This window comes from Stenella coeruleoalba, assembly GCF_951394435.1.
Source record: "Stenella coeruleoalba genome assembly, chromosome: 3".
In the NCBI taxonomy this organism is placed as follows: Eukaryota; Metazoa; Chordata; class Mammalia; order Artiodactyla; family Delphinidae; genus Stenella; species Stenella coeruleoalba.
The window spans coordinates 36830872-36851794 of record NC_137148.1 but is presented as its reverse complement, the minus strand read 5'-3'; the positions used below and the strand labels follow the sequence as shown (position 1 = coordinate 36851794).

The window sequence follows — 20923 nt, the reverse complement described above, 5'->3', positions numbered from 1 at the left end:
TGATTGGCAGGATTCCCAGACATGCCTGTGGCCCTTATAAAAATATAGATTCCCAGCCTCTGCCACACCAACTGAGTCCAAATTCCTAGGTAAAATCTGTAGATTCAAAAAACTCAAATAATATTCCCAAGGAATTGGAGTCAGGTGTCTCAAATTGCAATAAAATTCATCAGGTCCATGTCACTTGCCACAAAAACCTTAAGAATCAGTCTATGACTGTTAAGATGTTTTAAAGCAGTGAATTATTTAATAAAAGAGTAACTCTTGCTTAGGTCACCTTTCATATGTCATATTCAGATCGGTATGGCATTCCTGCTTGACTCTTCTTTCAATAAGGAAGCATTTCATCACTTTTTCAAAGCACTAACTTGGAAAGAATGTGTACAATTACACCAAAATGTGCCTACCTGTGTTCATTCTGGTTTGAAAAAAAATGTGTTGCTGTGTTGGGTTTTTAAAGAGGCATATTTTACAAGTTAATTAAAGTGAATGCCTATCTTCAAATAAATGTAATTGACATATATTTTGTATTAAATTTCAGATAAGGTAGTCTTATGAGTCTTTGGACTCATGGAATCGTCAAAACTGAGGACAAACTGTTTTATTGCTGGGAACTTGAATAGCTAATGGTCTGTAAAACAGCAAACATAAGTTGGGTTTTATTCAATTTCTCCACCAAATGTGTCTACCTGTTGGATTTTCTCAAATAAATACTCTTAGCTGATTCTGGGTTAGGTGCAGCAAGACATTCCCGGACACTTGCCTCTAGAGAACAACTCTGCAAACCTGCTCTCACTTTTTCCTCCTGCCTTGAGCTATGGTGCATGTCTGAAACCAGATAATGTTTTCCAGTTTATGTCTCCCAAAGTACTTAAGAAGAAAAAAAAATGACACACACACACAAAAGTCAGCAAGCTTTTTAATAGAGGAAGGACTTTGTGGGCTCATAAAAGCTCAGAATAAGATCTTCCTTTGGATTTTCAGATATTTTTGCCAGCCACCCTTTGAGGAAGTACGGCCCACTAGCTGGCTTTCTTAGATTGGAAATCCTAAACGATACACTTGATTCAAAGTTGTTTTCCTCAGTCACAGGTTTAGATGAAAAAAATTTAATTATGGATTATATGATAAATGGTTCAGAAACTCAGTTTTCATCAAAGAAAACTCTGAATACAAAATAAGGAACCAGATGGATGGATGAATACTGGATGGATAGAGAAAGAGGTACACAGATATAAGCTCAGAACTAAATAAGAGACCCCCCCTCTGTAATTCTACATCTAAAACCAAAAAGTAAATAATAATATACATTACTTAAATTTCAATATGTATACTCAAAATTTTTAAGACTTTAAAATGTATTACTCCCTTTCCCCAAATAGCTATTTATGTTTATCCTGTTTCTTTCTCTTTCCAACTGTTCTGCTCACTAATTACCCCTAAAAGAGTTTGTTAATCTACAGGAAAATTGAGAACCAAGTGATCTGGATTTATTTCAATGACATTTCTGCCTAAATTTACATTTATTACTCCCTTTAAAAATGAAACACACCAAGCTAATATGTTGCGTCCATGTCTTTTTTAACCTTTGGAAAGTAAGCAGCCCACTGCCAGGCAGGTAGTCAATGTTTAAAATAAACTTGCTAAATTAAACTAACTATTGCCCACACTACACATAAATTTCAGCCATAAGAGGAACATATGCGTGAAAGCACACTTTGTAATGACCCAGTTCAGCTGGACAGATGAAAGTCTGGGGCGTAGTGTTTCACTGGCTTGATCCATCTGCCACCAGTCACTTGTGGGAAGAGGCTTCTGTTTCTTGTCAGCCAGCAATAGGAAGCACAGCAGGATTTAGTAGCTGCTGAGGTACCAAAGGAAAGGGCACAGCGCACACCATTCACGTCAAGTCAGGGATGGAATCCCAGCTGCCTTATTCTCCCCATCTGGTAAGTAAACACTCTCCATGCTGTTTTGCCTCAGATAAAACCTCGCTTACTAAATCAGGAAAAATACACTCATTTAGGAAGGAACTTAATAATCCCATTTATAAGAATAAAAATATATGTGATTTATATTTTAACTCACAGAGGCTATCTAAAAATTGAGAAAATCGATTATTTGGCTTGCTCAACTTTCTCTTTAGCCACCTCTGGTCAATTATGTGATACAGTCCGACAAAGTGGGTTTTAAAGTCATATTATCAAGACACTATTTCAATTGTCCACTTCACATCCTGTACATAGACATAGCCAAAGTGCAAGATAAAAGGCAGTCCCCTCAGTTAAACTACAAATGGTTTTACTTCTTATCAAAGAGAAGGTGGAATACTCAGGATTTGCCATTTGATTCAGCACTAGGGCCTGCCAAAATGGGAAATATTTGCACATAGTCAATGGCCATCTAATTGGGAGGTGTGAGGACATAGTAACAATGTTTGTTTCTTTTTAAAAGAACTTCAGAGCAGTCCCTTTGTTCAATATGTCACAAACTCTTTTCTGATTTAAAGGGAAAAGAGAAAAACAATTTGATGTGCAAATGCTATGTATACTACTCTAAAAGTTTTTTAAAAACCAGTAATGTTCCAATAAATAGAATTCTGGCAGTAATATTTCATTAGTGAATAAAGCCAGTAGCCATACTAAGGTCGGCAGGAGGGCTCACCCCTCATTCAGTGCATCTGGAGGGAGGAGAGAGCTACTACTTAATGACTTTGGTGTGCACCAGAGATCTTCCAGGAGACGGCAAGTTTGATTTTCTTCCATGCCCCAGTTTTGTTTTTTGTTTTTTTTTTTTAACATAGTAAAGCATGTTTAATTCAATTAAGGTGTAACAGAACAAAATTTAAGTACTATAAAGTTAATTAAGGTATAACATAGTAAAGTATGTCAAGTATACCAATCATAGTGTACAGTTTGATAATTTCAGCATAAGTAATCACGTGTCTAACTACTGCCCAGGAGGAGATATGGGACATCCCAGAATTCCAGAAGTTTTCCTTATGCCCCCTCCCAATCTATACTCCTGGCCTCAAGATAACCACTAGTGTGACTTCCATTTACAGATGGTATGAAATATTTAGACTTGAATATATTTTTCTCCAGAAAGTCTCTTGTCTTCTGCAGTTGTCTTGTTTTATATAGCTAAAATCACACCTTGTGGGTTTTATGCATACTCCAGGTTTTGAATATCAAGACCTTGCTTTTGAGGAAACAAGTGAGAAAAATAGGGAAATAGATACAAAATTATTTTATTAGTGGTTTTGTTTGTTTATTTGGGGTTTTTTGGTTTTTTTTGTTTTTTTTTTTTGCTTATTACATTCATTTGTAAAGTTTGGAATTGATGTTTGTAATTACTCAGTGGAGTGAGGCACTAAAAAGTTCCCTTTACATGGGGTGTTACAGGCTATTAGCTTTCTGAGACACTTGCTAACAAGACAATGTGTGTTTAGTTAAGAATAAAGAGAAAAGGTATGATAGTGCTACCATAATCAGGTGATTGTCCGGTCTTCTCTGGGCAAATCATGACAAATTAGCAGGTAGCTGCTGGCAGAGAGTTACATGGGGCATATTTCCTAGACAGAAAGAATTATGGGAGGGACCTCATTAGGCTTCTATGCTTCAGCTTCCTTTTCTTTCCAACCCCGCCCCACAACTCTGCTTCCATGAGGATCTTACCTGGATCCATCCTTCCTGAAGTAGTTCTATACTGCTGGTGTGTCCATCCCTAGGACTGAGGGGTGGCCCAGGGGTCACTATTGGGTGTCTGTGGAGCTTTGGCATGTAGCCAAGGTGACCACACACATCCATGCAAAGCCCCCCAGGGTGTGGAATGAGGCAGTGATGGGAGGAGAAGGAGGCAGACTGCAGACGGGGGGCCAGTTGTTCTTATGTTACCCGGGAGTGTGCTTGAGGGCAGGGAATTCTGGGAAGCAGGATACCTAAAGGACAGTCTGAAAGAGAGTTGTGGGCTTCAGTTGGACTTATCTCTTTGATTCCACAGACTCATTTGCTCCGTGGAGAGGGATGCAGCCATAGGAGGAAAAAAATAGGATCCTCTAAAGCATGGGACCCACAGCAGAGGTCCCTGCTGCCCAGATCTAAAGTAGTGTGAAGTGTGATTCACGTCACACTAGGGCATTAAAAAAAAAAGGACCTCTCACCATCTTGTGCTATTCTGTTTTCAAGGTATTTACCACTAGTTGTGAAATTAGTTTATGCTATACTTTATCATATTTTATTCAGCCTAATCATTCTCATCACAGCCATCATCAAATGCTATTTAAAATTTTCTATTTATAACCAAAAGTCTACTTCTGGTTTCAAAGGTAATTATTTTACCTCTCCTATAAAAGAACTGTTGACAACAGTTAGACCAAAAAAAGAAACCACTGAAAATGTACAGTAACATTGTCAAATATAAAATAGTTAAATATAAAATAGTCAAATGTAAAAAAAAGTCTAAACTTAAGCTAAATGCAAAAGGAACTACAGTATTATTTTATCTCCACTTTAGGCATTATGTATTCACTTGTTACAGTGCAACTGTGATTAAGGATGCTGAGGGCCTACACCCAGCTGCTGTGCCTGCACCCTCTCAGGTGTGTTATTGCAAAGCCTGGGTCTAGAAATAATAGTCTGACTCGAATATTCTCACAGGGCTGTATGGGTCAAACACATGAATAAACACCCACAACAAAAACAGAGTTCAAAATCAGTATAGAGCAAGAAATCCCTGATCAAATATATTTTTTATAAGTACTTTAAATAAATGCTCAAAAGCAGTCAGAGGAGCTTTGTTCTCAGCTCCACACACAACAAATGAGTTAACCCAAAAGCACCTCTTAATACCTTGAAGTCTCCAATATTCAAAATTTCTTATTACATGCATTTTTTGGTAAGAAAAACATTTCCCATTTTACTATCAGAGTGGTAGCACACAGGTCCAGGAGCACTGGGTGTACTCCGTGAAGCATGCATGTGCTCATGTCTTTCCCTGGGACCCATCAAGGTGCTTAGTGACTGCCACTGTCACAGGAAGGAAGTGGCTTAGTGTGACCAACACAGGCCTCCCCACAAGCCGGGCAAGACTCTAACAGGTGCAGTAGTCTAGGTGATAAGACAGTTTGGTGATTCCCCACTCAATGATGGCTCATTTCAGGTAACCTACAGTCAACCCCATGTGCTGAAAATTCATAACAGAGGTATGAATAAAACCAACCTGGTTTTATTACAGCAAGATGCTTTTAACCGTTCTGCTCTTAACCTTGTTTCTAGCTTGGAGTGGTGATGGTAACTATTTATAGCACTGGTTGGCATATTAATTACAGTTTTTAAATGTTAAATTATTTTTTTAATTGCATGTGGATTAAATGCTTGAAGATTGTGATTAGTACCTCCAATGAACTCTCTGGTTCCACTGAACAGTTGTAAAACCTAGGCTCTGTCCCATCCTCCACACTGTTACAAGGGTGACCATAAACCAGACACCCCTGCTTAAAAAGTTAGCTTGAAAATACAGTCCAAACTACTTAAAGGAAATTGGTTTTTAATACAGGCCTACTGTACCTAATTCTATATTTCTACTATTCTCTGCAATAAACTCTCTTCTCCCCTTAGCAGACCTCTCATAATGGACTCACCTTCCCCATTCTTTGCTTAGTACATTCTATCTTGATTACTCTCAGCAATGGTTGGATGAGAATAGGGTGGAACTCACGTTTAAGAGAATAGTATTGGTTTCTAGCATGACTGAGGCAAAAGACATTCATGCTCTAAGAAGGAAGATCTACGTCAATACAAATAGAGACACCAATGCCTGGGATGATCTAATTTGGTAGGTTAGAGAATACAGAAAGCTAAGACTCTGCATGATGGTAGGCGGCTTTGGAGGCTTGGATTTCTGGGGGTAACTGAGGGAGAAAAGGGATGAAAGACATAATGCAGTTTATTCTGAGGGCAAGGTGGCTATTTGATTCTAATTATGCATTATTTATTGAATTTTGTTCCTGGCTGCAGTTAAAGTGGTGAGACTAGCAGTGTCGTTGGCTGGGGAAAGACGGAGAGGCTAGTAGTCTTACCTGGAGCATTCAGCTCCATAAGTGTTCCTTAAAAATGTTTTTTCCATCTGTTCTGTGGCTATAAACTATTCTCAAACACTGATAATCACCATCAACGGAATTTCAACACATTGAAATTGGTTTATTTTGATAATTCTATGAAATGTATGTAGATGTGTCAAGAAAAACAGAACCATTACCGCTGAGTATGCATCTATAATTCAATTGACCATATCTTACTATTCTGCTCAAAAATTTAGTAGATCTTGTCATTTTCTTTCCTGCAATGGGAAAAATTCATAAAACATGCCCTGTTCAATCAAGGAAATCTGTAGTGATTTGTGAGAATATGAGTCCTCTGAGAATCTGAAATCAGCTATAATATGATAAATATCATAATAGGGCCCATCTCATCTGATTATTGGGAGGATTAACTAAAATAATGCATATGTAGGGCACCTAGTGATGGTTCAATTTTTTTAAATTATGCTTATATTTATTCTAGCAAGTTTATCAAAACTTGCTCCAGTTCTTGAATCCTGTTAAATTACATGGTATAAATGGATAAATACTCAAAACTAAGTGTAATATTTAAGAGTTGACACATGAGTCCCTCTTAGGAAAGAAACTATTCTTAATAAACTCCTGGATTATAGAAGATAAGACCCAGGGGGCACATGTGGACCCCTTAACTTATTCATTCCTTCATTCATTCACTCATGCATTCATTAAGTGCTTACTATCAGGCATTGAAGTTATAGCAACAAACAAAACAGATAAAGCCATTGATCTCATAAAGTTAATGTTCTACTGCGGGAGACACACATATATGCTTAATTTCAGGGAGTGATAAGTGCCATGAAGCAAATAGGACAAGGCAGAGAATAACTAGGTAGGTTAGGGGACTTAGGATGGATAGGTTGGTCACAGAAGGCATCTTTGAAGAGGTGACATTTGAATCAAGACCCAAATGAGGTGATGCCACAGATAAAGAGAATTGGAAGCACAGGGAAGAACAAGTGCAAGGGATCTGGTTTGGGAACAGATGCGGCAAGTTGGCGAGGCACCAGGAAGGCCAGGGTGTCCAGACTTAGGGTGTAAAGAGCTTTGGATTTTATTTTAATAGCAGCTCTTTTTCTCATAACCATATAGGAGTGGCTCAGCTATTCTAAATGAGATAATAAAAGGATTTATTTAAATCAATCCACTATTAATTAATTTAACATACCTTCTTTAAATTGAATTTAATTAAACAGTACTGAAGTATAAAAATGAAAGGAATAGTCGTTCCCACTAACCCAGTACCTCCCCCTAAAAGGAAATGCTATTATAATTTTGGTGTATTCTTCCAGTTCAAAATATATTTATTTACTGCCAAAAATAGAAACATGCCACAGACATCATTTTGCACCCTGATTTTTTTTACTTCATAATATCACTTGGAAACTCTTCCATTCAAGGGTGTACATATTTTCATCATTTTTAAATGACTGCTCAATGTCACACTGTATGGATTATCCTAATCCATTTAATTAGGCTCTTATATAAAAAACTTTGTTTCCAATGTTTGCTATTATAAACAATACTATTACTTAAATCTTGGGATGTATAGATAAATTCACAAATTTATTCCAGAGCACACTTCCAGAGGGGCTGAAGGACTGATGGAAGTTTCCATCAAGAAAGACAACTGAGGGAATCAGGGTAGCCTTATACTATTAAATGTAGAGTCATTCTTCTTACAGCAGTGTAAATGCTTTGCCCTCTTAATCCCCTTGTCCCAATCTTCCAAAAAGTTCTCTACACTCACGAATGTTTCATTTGCATGGGTTACATTTTTGTTTTGTGGGAAAAAAAAACAGTTCAGAGTGTAAATCTGGAATGATATGGTGGATAAAAGAGACAGGAAACACAGAAACCTAGACACAGGCTGGAGGAAGAGTAACCATTAAGAACTCAAGCTACCTGGATTTCACTGACATTTAAAAAGTGTTTCCTCCTTCCACAAGGTGGGTATCAAGATTCAAGGCAATCTTATCTAGGTCTCAAGGAAGACAAGGTGGCCCCAACTGACATCTGGGTTACATATTTAATGCCCAAACATCCAAGGAGGGGGGAAACAGTCAAGCTAACTCTTTTGATTTCATGTAAACAAAATAACCAATTGATGGGCTGATTGCTTCACTTGTTTTGGATTTCTATATACACAACCACATGCCAGTGATCAAAAATAAATCATCATCTTCAAATTCAGAACAATACACAGGACTGTGTTATATTGTTCATAGCAATCTATGTTATAAAGAAAAATATATCTACTACAGTCATTCTTACTTCACATTTTTGTAAGGTACCAAAAAGAACATTAATTATAGGCAAATAATTGTCACTTACCCGGACTACAAATAGCCTCCTTCATAATTATGGTTTCTTTGCTTTTCTTCCTTCTCTCAGTAGTGTGGTACTTCATTATTCATTCTTATCTCCACAACAGGGTAAGCTGATAAAGAAGAATAGAAACCCATATCAATATTTTCAGCTGTCCAACAGTTTAAGGGCCATACCAATATTTTTATTAAATAAATTAAGGATTTCCATATTTTTACTCATGCTTTCATTTAATTTCTTAAAAACAAAGAGTGTTTCAGCTATCAGAAATGAGTCAATTATTATCTATTCCCCTAAATAATTTAGAAAGACATTCAATAGCATCTACTTGTCTCTGATTATAAAAATAATTACATATCCATTGCAGAAACTATAAATATATACAACAAAAACTGGCTGGTTTCCTCTGCTTATTTGTAGTGTCTGTATTTCTATACTATTTTGGAAAATTGAGTCAATAAATTGCATGGATGTTAAGCTAAAATGTGGATTATCAAAGTAAATTATAAAATCTACTCCTGTAAATATCCTTCAATAATTATTATAAATCTAGAATTATATAGCTATAATCCTATCCAAAATCACAAAGGAGACTAATCTTCCTCTCAATTTTTTCTAATTCCTATGGTTTCAATTATCATCTATTCAAAATATATATCTAATCTAGATTCCTCTTCTGAATTGCAAATCTGCATATCCAACTGCCTGCAAGAAATACCCATTTAGAGTTCCCAGGCATACCTCAAGGTCAACAAGTTCAAACCACCTTAAGAAATCTTTTTTACCTGACATCGATTTTTCCTTCAATGTTTCTCATCTTAGTTAAAGGCAGTACCATCTACACCTCAACTGATAAAGCAAAATATCTTCTCTCCTTTTCTTTAGTTCTCCGTATCCAATCATTAAGTCTTGTTTAATTTGCCTCCTAAATATTTCTTGGCTCATTTTACTTCTTGCCATCCTCACTGTTTCTAGCCTAACTAAAATCACTACTTCTTTCACCTGGGTGATGCAGTCCACGTGAATGGGGCCCCTGGAGTTGTAGAGTAGGCAACATTTGGAGTCCTTCTAGCCTCACCTTTTATCATCTTCCTCTCAAACTCTACTCTGTAGCATATTAAACATCTTTTGCCTCCTTAAACATCTCATACTCTCTTACCTTGGAGCCTCCAGACAAGCTGTACTCTTTGCCTAGTGTATATAGCATAGTTATATAATATAATAGCATATATGTGTATTATGTATATGTTCATATATGCTATATGTGTATATATATATATACACACACATCACACATGTATATTATTTGCTCTGAGATACTTTTTATCATCACCTCTGCGATCAACATGATGGCTGAGTTGGGTGTCCCACCAATATAGTCCCAAAATATCTGTTACTTTCTAATCAGAGCACTTACTACTTTTATTATAATTACTCATTTGCCTGATTATGCCCTCTGGTGGCATCAAGGATGTGTATTTTTTATGACTGTGTTTTCAATATCCAGCACAACTACCAGAGTAGACACTGGAAATATTTCCTAAATGGAAGAATTAATGAATCAATAAGTAAATGCTAATGTTTCAAGCAAAAATATGATAACACAAGGGTCATGACCTTATTCAAACCAAGAATTATGGTGAAGTAGGAGATATTTGTAGATAGAGTTAATGTCATTATTATTATTCCATCTATAAGGTAAAATGTAGTGCTTATTCTTCATTTCCAAAAGCTGAGAATTATTATTATTTACATCTTTATTGGAGTATAATTGCTTTACAATGGTGTGTTAGTTTCTGCTTTATAACAAAGTGAATCAGTTATACATATACATATGTTCCCATATCTCTTCCCTCTTGCGTCTCCCTCCCTCCCACCCTCCCTATCCCACCCCTCCAGGCAGTCACAAAGCACCGAGCTGATCTCCCTGTGCTATGCGGCTGCTGCCCACTAGCTATCTACCTTACGTTTGGTAGTGTATATATGTCCATGCCTCTCTCTCACTTTGTCAAAGCTTACCCTTCCCCCTCCCCGTATCCTCAAGTCCATTCTCTAGTAGATCTGCATGTTTATTCCTGTCTTACCCCTAGGTTCTTCATGACATTTTTTTTTCTTAAATTCCATATATATGTGTTAGCATATGGTATTTGTCTTTCTCTTTCTGACTTACTTCACTCTGTATGACAGACTCTAGGTCCATCCACCTCACTACAAATAACTCAATTTCGTTTCCTTTTATGCCTGAGTAATATTCCATTGTATATATGTGCCACATCTTTATCCATTCATCCGATGATGGGCACTTAGGTTGTTTCCATCTCTGGGCTATTGTAAATAGAGCTGCAATGAACATTTTGGTACATGACTCTATTTGAATTATGGTTTTCTCAGGGTATATGCCCAGTAGTGGGATTGCTGGGTCATATGGTAGTACTATTTGTAGTTTTCTAAGGAACCTCCATACTGTTCTCCACAGTGGCTGTATCAATTTACATTCCCACCAACAGTGCAGTAGGGTTCCCTTTTCTCCACACCCTCTCCAGCATTTATTGTCTCTAGATTTTTTGATGATGGCCATTCTGACTGGTGTGAGATGATATCTCATTGTAGTTTTGATTTGCATTTCTCTAATGATTAAAGATGTTGAACATTCTTTCATGTATTTGTTGGCAGTCTGTATACCTTCTTTGGAGAAATGTCTATTTAGGTCTTCTGCCCATTTCTGGATTGGGTTGTTTGCTTTTTGTTATCGAGCTGCATGAGCTGCTTATAAATTTAGGAGATTAATCCTTTGTCAGTTGCTTCATTTGCAAATTTTTCTCCCATTCTGAGGGTTGTCTTTTGGTCTTGTTTATGGGTTCCTTTGCTGTGCAAAAGTTTGAAGTTTCATTAGGTCCCATTTGTTGATTTTTGTTTTTATTTCCATTTCTCTAGGAGGTGGGTGAAAACGGATCTTGCTGTGATTTATGTCATAGAGTGTTCTGCCAATGTTTTCCTCTAAGAGTTTGATAGTTTCTGGCCTTACATTTAGGTCTTTGACCCACTTTGAGCTTATTTTTGTGTATGGTGTTAAGGAGTGTTCTAATCTCATACTTTTACATGTAGCTGTCCAGTTTTCCCAGCACCACTTATTGAAGAGGCTGTCCTTTCTCCACAGTACATTCCTGCCTCCTTTATCAAAGATAAGGTGACCATATGTGCGTGGGTTTATCTCTGGGCTTTCTATCCTGTTCCATTGATCTATCATTCTGTTTTTGTGCCACTACCATACTGCCTTGATTACTGTAGCTTTGTAGTATAGTCTGAAGTCAGGGAGCCTGATTCCTCAAGCTCTGTTTTTCGTTCTCAAGATTGCTTTTGCTATTTGGGGTCTTTTGCGTTTCCATACAAATTGTGAAATTTTTTGTTCTAGTTCTGTGAAAAATGCCATTGGTAGTTTGATAGGGATTGCATTGAATCTGTAGATTGCTTTGGGTAGTAGAGTCATTTTCACAATGTTGATTCTTCCAATCCAAGAACATGGTATATCTCTCCATCTATTTGTATCATCTTTAATTTCTTTCATCAGTGTCTTATAATTTTCTGCATACAGGTCTTTTTTCTCCTTAGGTAGGTTTATTCCTAGATATTTTATTCTTTTTGTTGCAATGGTAAATGGGAGTGTTTTCTTGATTTCACTTTCAGATTTTTCATCATTAGTGTATAGGAATGCCAGAGATTTCTGTGCATTAATTTTGTATCCTGCTACTTTACCAAATTCATTGATTAGCTCTAGTAGTTTTCTGGTAGCATGTTTAGGATTCTCTATGTATAGTATCATGTCATCTGCAAACAGCGACAGCTTTACTTCCCCTTTTCCAATTTGGATTCCTTTTATTTCCTGTTCTTCTCTGATTGCTGTGGCTAAAACTTCCAAAACTATGTTGAATAAGAGTGGTGAGAGTGGGCAACCTTGTCTTGTTCCTGATCTTAGTGGAAATGCTTTCAGTTTTTCACCATTGAGGATGATGCTGGCTGTGGGTTTGTCATATATGGCCTTTATTATGTTGAGGAAAGTTCCCTCTATGCCTACTTTCTACAGGGTTTTTATCATAAATGGGTGTTGAATTTTGTCGAAAGCTATCTCTGCATCTATTGAGATGATCATATGGTTTTTCTCCTTCAATTTGTTCATATGGTGTATCACATTGATTGATTTGCGTATATTGAAGAATCCTTGCATTCCTGGAATAAACCCCACTTGATCATGGTGTATGATCCTTTTAATGTGCTGTTGGATTCTGTTTGCTAGTATTTTCTTGAGGATTTTTGCATCTATATTCGTCAGTGATATTGGCCTGTAGTTTTCGTTCTTTGTGACATCCTTGTCTGGTTTTGGTATCAGGGTGATGGTGGCCTCGTAGAATGAGTTTGGGAGTGTTCCTCCCTCTGCTATATTTTGGAAGAGTTTGAGAAGGATAGGTGTTAGCTCTTCTCTAAATGTTTGATAGAATTCGTCTGTGAAGCCATCTGATCCTGGGCTTTTGTTTGTTGGAAGATTTTTAATCACAGTTTCAATTTCAGTGCTTGTGATTGCTCTGTTCATATTTTCTATTTCTTCCTGATTCAGTCTTGGCAGGTTGTGCATTTCTAAGAATTTGTCCATTTCTTCCAGGTTGTCCATTTTATTGGCATAGAGTAGCTTGTAGTAATCTCTCATGATCTTTTGTATTTCTGCAGTGTCGGTTGTTACTTCTCCTTTTTCATTTCTAATTCTATTGATTTGAGTCTTCTCCCTTTCTTTCTTGATGAGACTGGCTAATGGTTTATCAATTTTGTTTATCTTCTCAAAGAACCTGCTTTTAGTTTTATTGATCTTTGTTATTGTTTCCTTCATTTCTTTTTCATTTATTTCTGATCTAATTTTTATAATTTCTTTCTTTCTGCTAACTTTGAGGTCTTTTTGTTCTTCTTTCTCTAATTGTTTTAGGTGCAAGGTTAGGTTATTTATTTGAGATGTTTCCTGTTTCTTAAGATAGGATTGTATTGCTATAAACTTCCCTCTTAGAACTGCTTTTGATGCACCCCATAGATTTTGGGTCATCGTGTCTCCATTGTCATTTGTTTCTAGGTATTTTTTGATTTCCTCTTTGATTTCTTCAGTGATCACTTCGTTATTAAGTAGTGTATAGTTTAGCCTCCATTTGTTTGTATTTTTTACAGATCTTTTCCTGTAATTGATATCTAGTCTCATAGCATTGTTGTCGGAAAGATACTTGATACAATTTCAATTTTCTTAAATTGACCAAGGCTTGATTTGTGACCCAAGATATGATCTATCCTGGAGAATGTTCCATGAGCACTTGAGAAAAATGTGTATTCTGTTGTTTTTGGATGGAATGTCCTATAAATATCAATTAAGTCCTTCTTGTTTAATGTATCATTTAAAGCTTGTGTTTTCTTATTTATTTTCATTTTGGATGATCTGTCCATTGGTGAAAGTGGGGTGTTAAAGTCCCCTACGATGAATGGTTACTGTCGATTTCCCCTTTTATGGCTGTTAGTATTTGCCTTATGTATTGAGGTGCTCCTATGTTGGGTGCATAAATATTTACAATTGTTATATCTTCTTATTGGATCGATCCCTTGATCATTATGTAGTGTCCTTCTTTGTCTCTTCTAGTAGTTTTTATTTTAAAGCCTATTTTGTCTGATATGAGATTTGCTACTCCAGCTTTCTTTTGGTTTCCATTTGCATGAAATATCTTTTTCCATCCCCTCCCTTTCAGTCTGTATGTGTCTCTAGGTCTGAAGTGGGTCTGTTGTAGACAGCAAATATATGGGTCTTGTTTTTGTATCCATTCAGCCAATCTGTGTCTTTTGGTGGGAGCATTTAGTCCATTTACATTTAAGGTAATTATCGATATGTACGTTCCTATTCCCATTTTCCTAATTGTTTTGGGTTCGTTATTGTAGGTCTTTTCCTTCTCTTGTGTTTCTTGCCTAGAGAAGTTCCTTTAGCATTTGTTGTAAAGCTGGTTTGGTGGCGCTGAACTCTCCTAGCTTTTGCTTGTCTGTAAAGTTTTTAATTTCTCCATCAAATCTGAATGAGATCCTTGCTGCATAGAGTAATCTTGGTTGCAGCTTTTTCTCCTTCACCACTTTAAATATGTCCTGTCAGTCCCTTCTGGCTTGCAGAGTTTGTGCTGCAAGATCAGCTGTTAACCTTATGGGGATTCCCTTGTGTGTTATTTGTTGTTTTTCCCTTGCTGTTTTTAATATGTTTTCTTTGTATTTAATTTTTGACAATTTGATTAATATGTGTCTTGGTGTATTTCTCTTTGGACTTATCCTGTATGGGACTCTCTGTGTTTCTTGGACTTAACTATTTCCTTTCCCATATTAGGGAAGTTTTCAACTATAATCTCTTCAAATATTTTCTCAGTCCCTTTCTTTTTCTCTTCTTCTTCTGGGACCCCTATAATTCAAATGTTGGTGTGTTTAATGTTGTCCCAGAAGTCTCTGAGACTGTCCTCAGTTCTTTTCATTCTTTTTTCTTTATTCTGCTCTGAAGTACTTATTTCTACTATTTTATCTTCCACATCACTTATCTGTTCTTCTGCCTCAGTTATTCTGCTATTGATCCCATCTAGAGTATTTTTAATTTCATTTATTGCATTGTTCATCGTTGTTTGTTTCATCTTTAGTTCTTCTAGGTCCTTGTTAAATGTTTCTTGCATTTTGTCTATTCTATTTCCAAGATTTTGGATCATCTTTACTATCATTATTCTGAATTCTTTTTCAGGTAGACTGCCTATTTCCTCTTCATTTGTTAGGTCTGGTGGGTTTTTATCTTGCTCCTTCATCTCCTGTGTGTTTTTTTGTCTTCTCATTTTGTTTATCTTACTGTGTTTGGGGTCTCCTTTTTGCAGGCTGCAGGTTTGTAGTTCCCGTTGTTTTTGGTGTCTGTCCCCAGTGGCTAAGGTTTGTTCAGTGGGTTGTGTAGGCTTCCTGGTGGAAGGGACTAGTGCCTGTGTTCTGGTGGATGAGGCTGGATCTTGTATTTCTGGTGGGTAGGTCCACATCTGATGGTGTGTTTTGGGGTGTCTGTGGACTTATTATGATTTTAGGCAGCCTCTCTGCTAATGGGTGATGTTGTGTTCCTGTCTTGCTAGTTGTTTGGCATAGGATGTCCAGCACTGTAGCTTGCTGGTCGTTGAGTGAAGCTGGGTGCTGGTGTTGAGATGGAGATATCTGGGAGATATTCACTGTTTGATATTACATGGAGCTGGGAGGTCTCTTGTGGACCAGTGTCCTGAAGTTGGCTCTCCCCCCTCAGGCACAGCACTGACTCCTGGCTGCAGCAACAAGAGCCTTTCATCCACACAGCTCAGAATAAAAGGGAGAAAAAGTAAAAGAAAGAATTAGTCAAAGTAGAAAGAAAGAAAGAAAGAAGGGAGGGAGGGAGGAAGGAAGGAAGGAGGGAAGGAAGCAAAAAAAGAAAGAAAGAAAATAAAGTAAAATATAATAAAGTTATTAAAATAAAAAAATAATTATTAAGAGAAAAAAAGAAAAAACAATTTTAAAAACAACAAAGAAAATCGGACGGATAGAACCCTAGGAGAAATGGTGGAAGCAAAGCTATACAGACAAAATCTCACACAGAAGCATACCCATACACACTCACAAAAAGAGGAAAAGGGGAAAAAATCATACATGCTGCTCTCAAAGTCCATCTCCTTAATTTGGGATGATTTGTTGTCTATTCATGTATTCCACAGATGCAGTGTACATCAAGTTGATTGTGGAGCTTTAATCCGCTGCTTCTGAGGCTGCTGGGAGAGATTTCCCTTTCTCTTCTTTGTTCTCACAGCTCCCAGGGGCTCAGCTTTGGATTTGGCCCCACCTCTGCGTTAGGTCACCGGAGGGCGTCTGTTCTTCGCTCAGACAGGACGGGGTTAAAGGCGCCGCTGATTCAGGGGCTCTGGCTCACTCAGGCCTGGGGGACGGAGGGGCACGGAGTGCGGGGCAAGCCTGCAGCGGCAAAGGACGGCGGGACATTGCACCAGCCTGAGGCGCACCGTGCATTCTCCCGAGGGAGTTGTCCCTGGATCCCGGGACCCTGGCAGTGGCGGGCTGTACAGGCTCCCCGGAAAGGGGGTGTGGATAGTGACCTGTGCTTGCACACAGGCTTCTTGGTGGCGGCAGCAGCAGCCTTAGCGTCTCATGCCTGTCTCTGGGGTCCGCGCTTTTAGTCGTGGCTCATGTCCGTCTCTGGAGCTCCTTTAAGCAGCGCTCTTAATCCCCTCGCCTCGCGCACCAGGAAACAAAGAGGGAAGAAAAAGTCTCTTGCCTCTTCGGCAGGTCCAGACTTTTCCCCGGACTCCCTCCCGACTAGCTGTGGCGCACTAACCCCCTGCAGGCTGTGTTCACTCCGCCAACCCCAGTCCTCTCCCGGCGCTCCAACCGAAGCCCCAGCCTCAGCTCCCAGCCCCACCCGCCCCGGCGTGTGAGCAGACAAGCCTCTCGGGCTGGTGAGTGCCGGTTGCCCCTGATCCTCTGTGTGGGAATCTCTCCGCTTTGCCCTCCACACCCTGTTGCTGCGCTCTCCTCCACGGCTCCGAAGCTTCCCCCTCCTCACCCGCAGTCTCCACCCGCGAAGGGGCTTCTAGCATGTGGAAACCTTTCCTCCTTCACAGCTCCCTCCCACTGGTGCAGGTCCCATCCCTATCCTTTTGTCTCTGTTTATTCTTTTTTCTTTTCCCTACCCAGGTACGCGGGGAGTTTCTCGCCTTTTGGGAGGTCTGAGGTCTTCTGCCAACGTTCAGTAGGTGTTCTGTAGGAGTTGTTCCACGTGTAAATGTATTTCGGGTGTATCAGTGGAGAGGAAGGTGACCTCCGCGTCTTACTCTTCTGCCATCTTCCCGGAAGCCTCCCAAAAGCTGAGCATTATTAACACTGCCTCTGTAAGCAGAAATGCTCAAGGAAATGCTGGGATCCATGGTGTGCCTTTTCCTAACTTCGCCATTTTAGACATGACAGCTCAACTCTAGCTGAACATAGCCAGACAACTCCCAAGGATAAAACTAAAACCTTAAGTTGCCAGCAAATTGTTTTCCAAAAGAATAATTATTAGGACAACAAAATCATGTAAATATGAAATGGAAAGCTGTGACAGGTCATCTAATCTCTCCTGTGAGAATTCTCTTAAATGTTGGCCTCAGTGCTCTTCAGGGTGAATTTTAAGTACAACCAGTGATGTAAATCCCCCCTTTAACCTTGGGAGGCTGTTGTGCAAACCAAAAGTTTCCATTGCTTCTGCTTGGGTAAAATATTTTAAAATTTGCCTTTTCCTCAATGTGTGTATTTTACTCTAGCTCTCTTGTGCCTCTATCTTTCTAGGTTTTATAAATAAAAATAAGTGGTGATATAATCTTAGAGCAGTAATTTTCATTCAACTAAGGGTTCAGTTACAAGCAGCAAATGTACTCTTTTCATCTAAAGTAAACCTAATGGTGACAATAATTTTTTTTTATTCTAAGTTTAATGCGCTTTTATTTCATTCTATTGATGTTTAAAAATTGGAAGGGGTAAAAAAGTCAGAATTTATCACTTCAGTAGGTTAAATCTTAGGAAAATCTTCAGGTTCATTTGCTGTGATGCTAAAAATTTAATGGAATATTGTTTAATTAAATGAGCTGTCTGCTGGAGGTGGGAAATTTGGAGATTATATAGAATGTTATGAAACTTATTTTTGTTTATTTGTTTAACATTTTAATCTTATTTTTACTTGAGAATCTTGCCAGTATTGGTCTCAATACATTACCCTTTCATGTAATTAAACCTATCTTTGGTTCAATGGGTAAGACAATATTGGCTTTTTAAATGCAACATTTCCCAAACATTAGTCTTCTGTGTACCAATTGCCTGAATTTTGGCATATTTTATACTACTGTACAATCTTTCACTGAATATTTTTCTTTTTTTCCTCTTTTTTTTTTTTTTTTCACGGTACGCGGGCCTCTCACTGTTGTGGCCTCTCCCGCTGCAGAGCACAGGCTCCGGACGAGCAGGCTCAGTGGCTATGGCTCATGGGCCCAGCCACTCCACGGCATGTGGGATCTTCCCAGACCAGGGCATGAACCCGTGTCCCATGCATCGGCAGGCGGATTCTCAACCACTGCGCCACCAGGGAAGCCCTGAATATTTTTCTTGAGATAACGTACTTGTTTGAATTCAAATATATTTTAAGTAATATTTATGTCATTTAATCCCCTTTTCCCCTAATATTGGTAAATGCATACAATTTAAAACTTTATTGCATAACTTCTAAAATTATCTCGTAGCCCACAGTTCGGAAAAGCTGTTCTGTCGTATTTCACTATAAATCTCGGGGAGAGGCTTCCGCTGCCATGGAGGTGTTCCTCATGATCCGTTGCCACAAGACCACCATCTTCACGGATGTCAAGGAGCAGAGCAACATGATCGAGCTCAAGTGGCTGCTGGAAGAGTAGCAGCTGTACAAGGACGACCAACTTCTGGACGACGGGAGGACATTGGGTGAGTGTAGCTTCACCAGCCGGAGAGCAAGGCCACAGGCCGCAGCCACTGTGGAGCTAGCCTTCCAGGCAGATGAAGCATTTGAAGCCCTGTGCATTGAGCCTTTCTCCAGCCCACCTGAGCTGCCTGCTCTGTGTGATGAAGCCGCAGGACTCAGGAAGCAGCGCCAATCAACAAGCTGTGTAGTTGGAGACCCCTCCCCCACTCCTGTTCCCCCCATCTCCCTCCAATAAAAGCGATTTGGGTGTTTAAAAAAAAAAAAAAATATATATATATATATATATATATAATTTCCTTCTTCTTTCATAAAAGAATCTAACTTTCAGTGTTATTTTCTGATAGTCTCCTAGCAGTTTTAAAAATTTGTATTGTGAATTGTTAAAAAAAACTAATCTGAATTGTGTATATTATGTTTTAAATATGTTATGCTGTTCTCCTATTACTATAAAAATCCATTTAATTTAAACAAGTATAGAGAAATCACAGGCATTATTTATAAAAATTAAAAGATTAGTTTTTTTCTTTGATACATTTCTAATAGAGATGCTACTGAACTTACTTTACTAAGGGGGTAAGACATAGTTAATAACACGTAAAGTATTTAAAATATTCTGTTCCATTGATACTAGTTATTGCCTGAATATTATGCACTCCTACTTTTTTATATAACATTTTCAGAAGTCAACCTAAGTCAAACATAAATTCTAAATTAGATATTGATTCATATGAACTCATATTTTGATCTGATTGTTTACTTTGGGTACTATATTGGGTACCTCTGAAAACACTTCTACTTCGAAATTATTGAGGAAAAATAGTCTTTAGCAACAAATAAATAGAGATTTACAGAACTTTGACCATTATGAAAACCTGCTGCAGTTATCGTCAGCTGGATTCATTGCCATTTATTATTTTTGTTTATGATCTTTCAGCCAGTTCCCAATCCATGTGACTCTGTTCTCATCCAAAACAATTATAATTATTTGCAACTAAAAGTTAATGATCCACTGTTTCAAATGCTTCACTGAAGCCCAAATACATGACATCAGTTCCATTCTCTTCATCCAATTAGTTTTGCAACTCTATCAAACAGGCCTATCATCATGGTCTGGCATGATTTGTTCATTATGGACCTTGGTGCTTAAGGTTCAAAATTCCATGTCTTCTAACTGCTTACAGATTTTCCTTCAATATTTTCTTCCTTACTTCACTCCATATTGATCTATTGCTTGGTTGTGTGTAAACATTTGTTTTACTCGGACATGTTTACAAAGAAGAAAAACTGAAGGAAAGTAACGTGTAGAATCACTTTCATTGCTCTTTGCAAACTACATAGCATTTAAGTGAGGTGCTTTGGGAGCTTTGGTCTTTTTTATATTTCCTTAATTTTACATAAAATCCTTTTCATGAGAATTACTAAGGAGTTCTGCATTATTAATTTGTGGGTACTTGCATTTTCAAAAGACTATAAAACTAGGCTAATTAGAGAAGAGTGTTTTGGCTCAGAGGGTTCACACAATAAAGCAATAGGTTCCGTCATGACTTAAATAGAAAATGAGCTAATTGTAGGGTAGAGTGGAGTAAAGAAGAGCTAAGAATGTCTATATGAGGGATAAGATTAATGCATAATTTATCATATATAATTACAAATGTTTGAATTTTTATAAATATTTGAATGGCTGTAATATAAAACTAGTTGTAAAAGTAAAAACAACTTTAAGATTTCTTGGTACACCAACAGCCCATTCATGACAATTATGGGTAAAATCTGCAATAAGCAATAGTTTAATGACATCAATTACCAATTGTATTGGCTCCAATTTCTATGATAGTTAAATTGTTTCATTATACGTGAATAATCCTCGAAAAGATTTGTTCCTTTAATGTAGAAAAGTTTGTTCCTTTAATGTTCTTCCTAGAAAGCTGTTGACATTTGCT

General features: G+C 37.9%; 1 pseudogene across 1 annotated transcript; it reads left to right on the top strand.

Annotated features, from left to right (window-relative positions):
* Positions 1–18837: 18837 nt before the first annotated feature.
* Positions 18838–19433, top strand: LOC307184245 (elongin-B-like; annotated as a pseudogene). Its single transcript has one exon. The product of its transcript is annotated as an elongin-B-like (transcript).
* The last annotated feature ends 1490 nt before the right edge of the window (positions 19434–20923 follow it).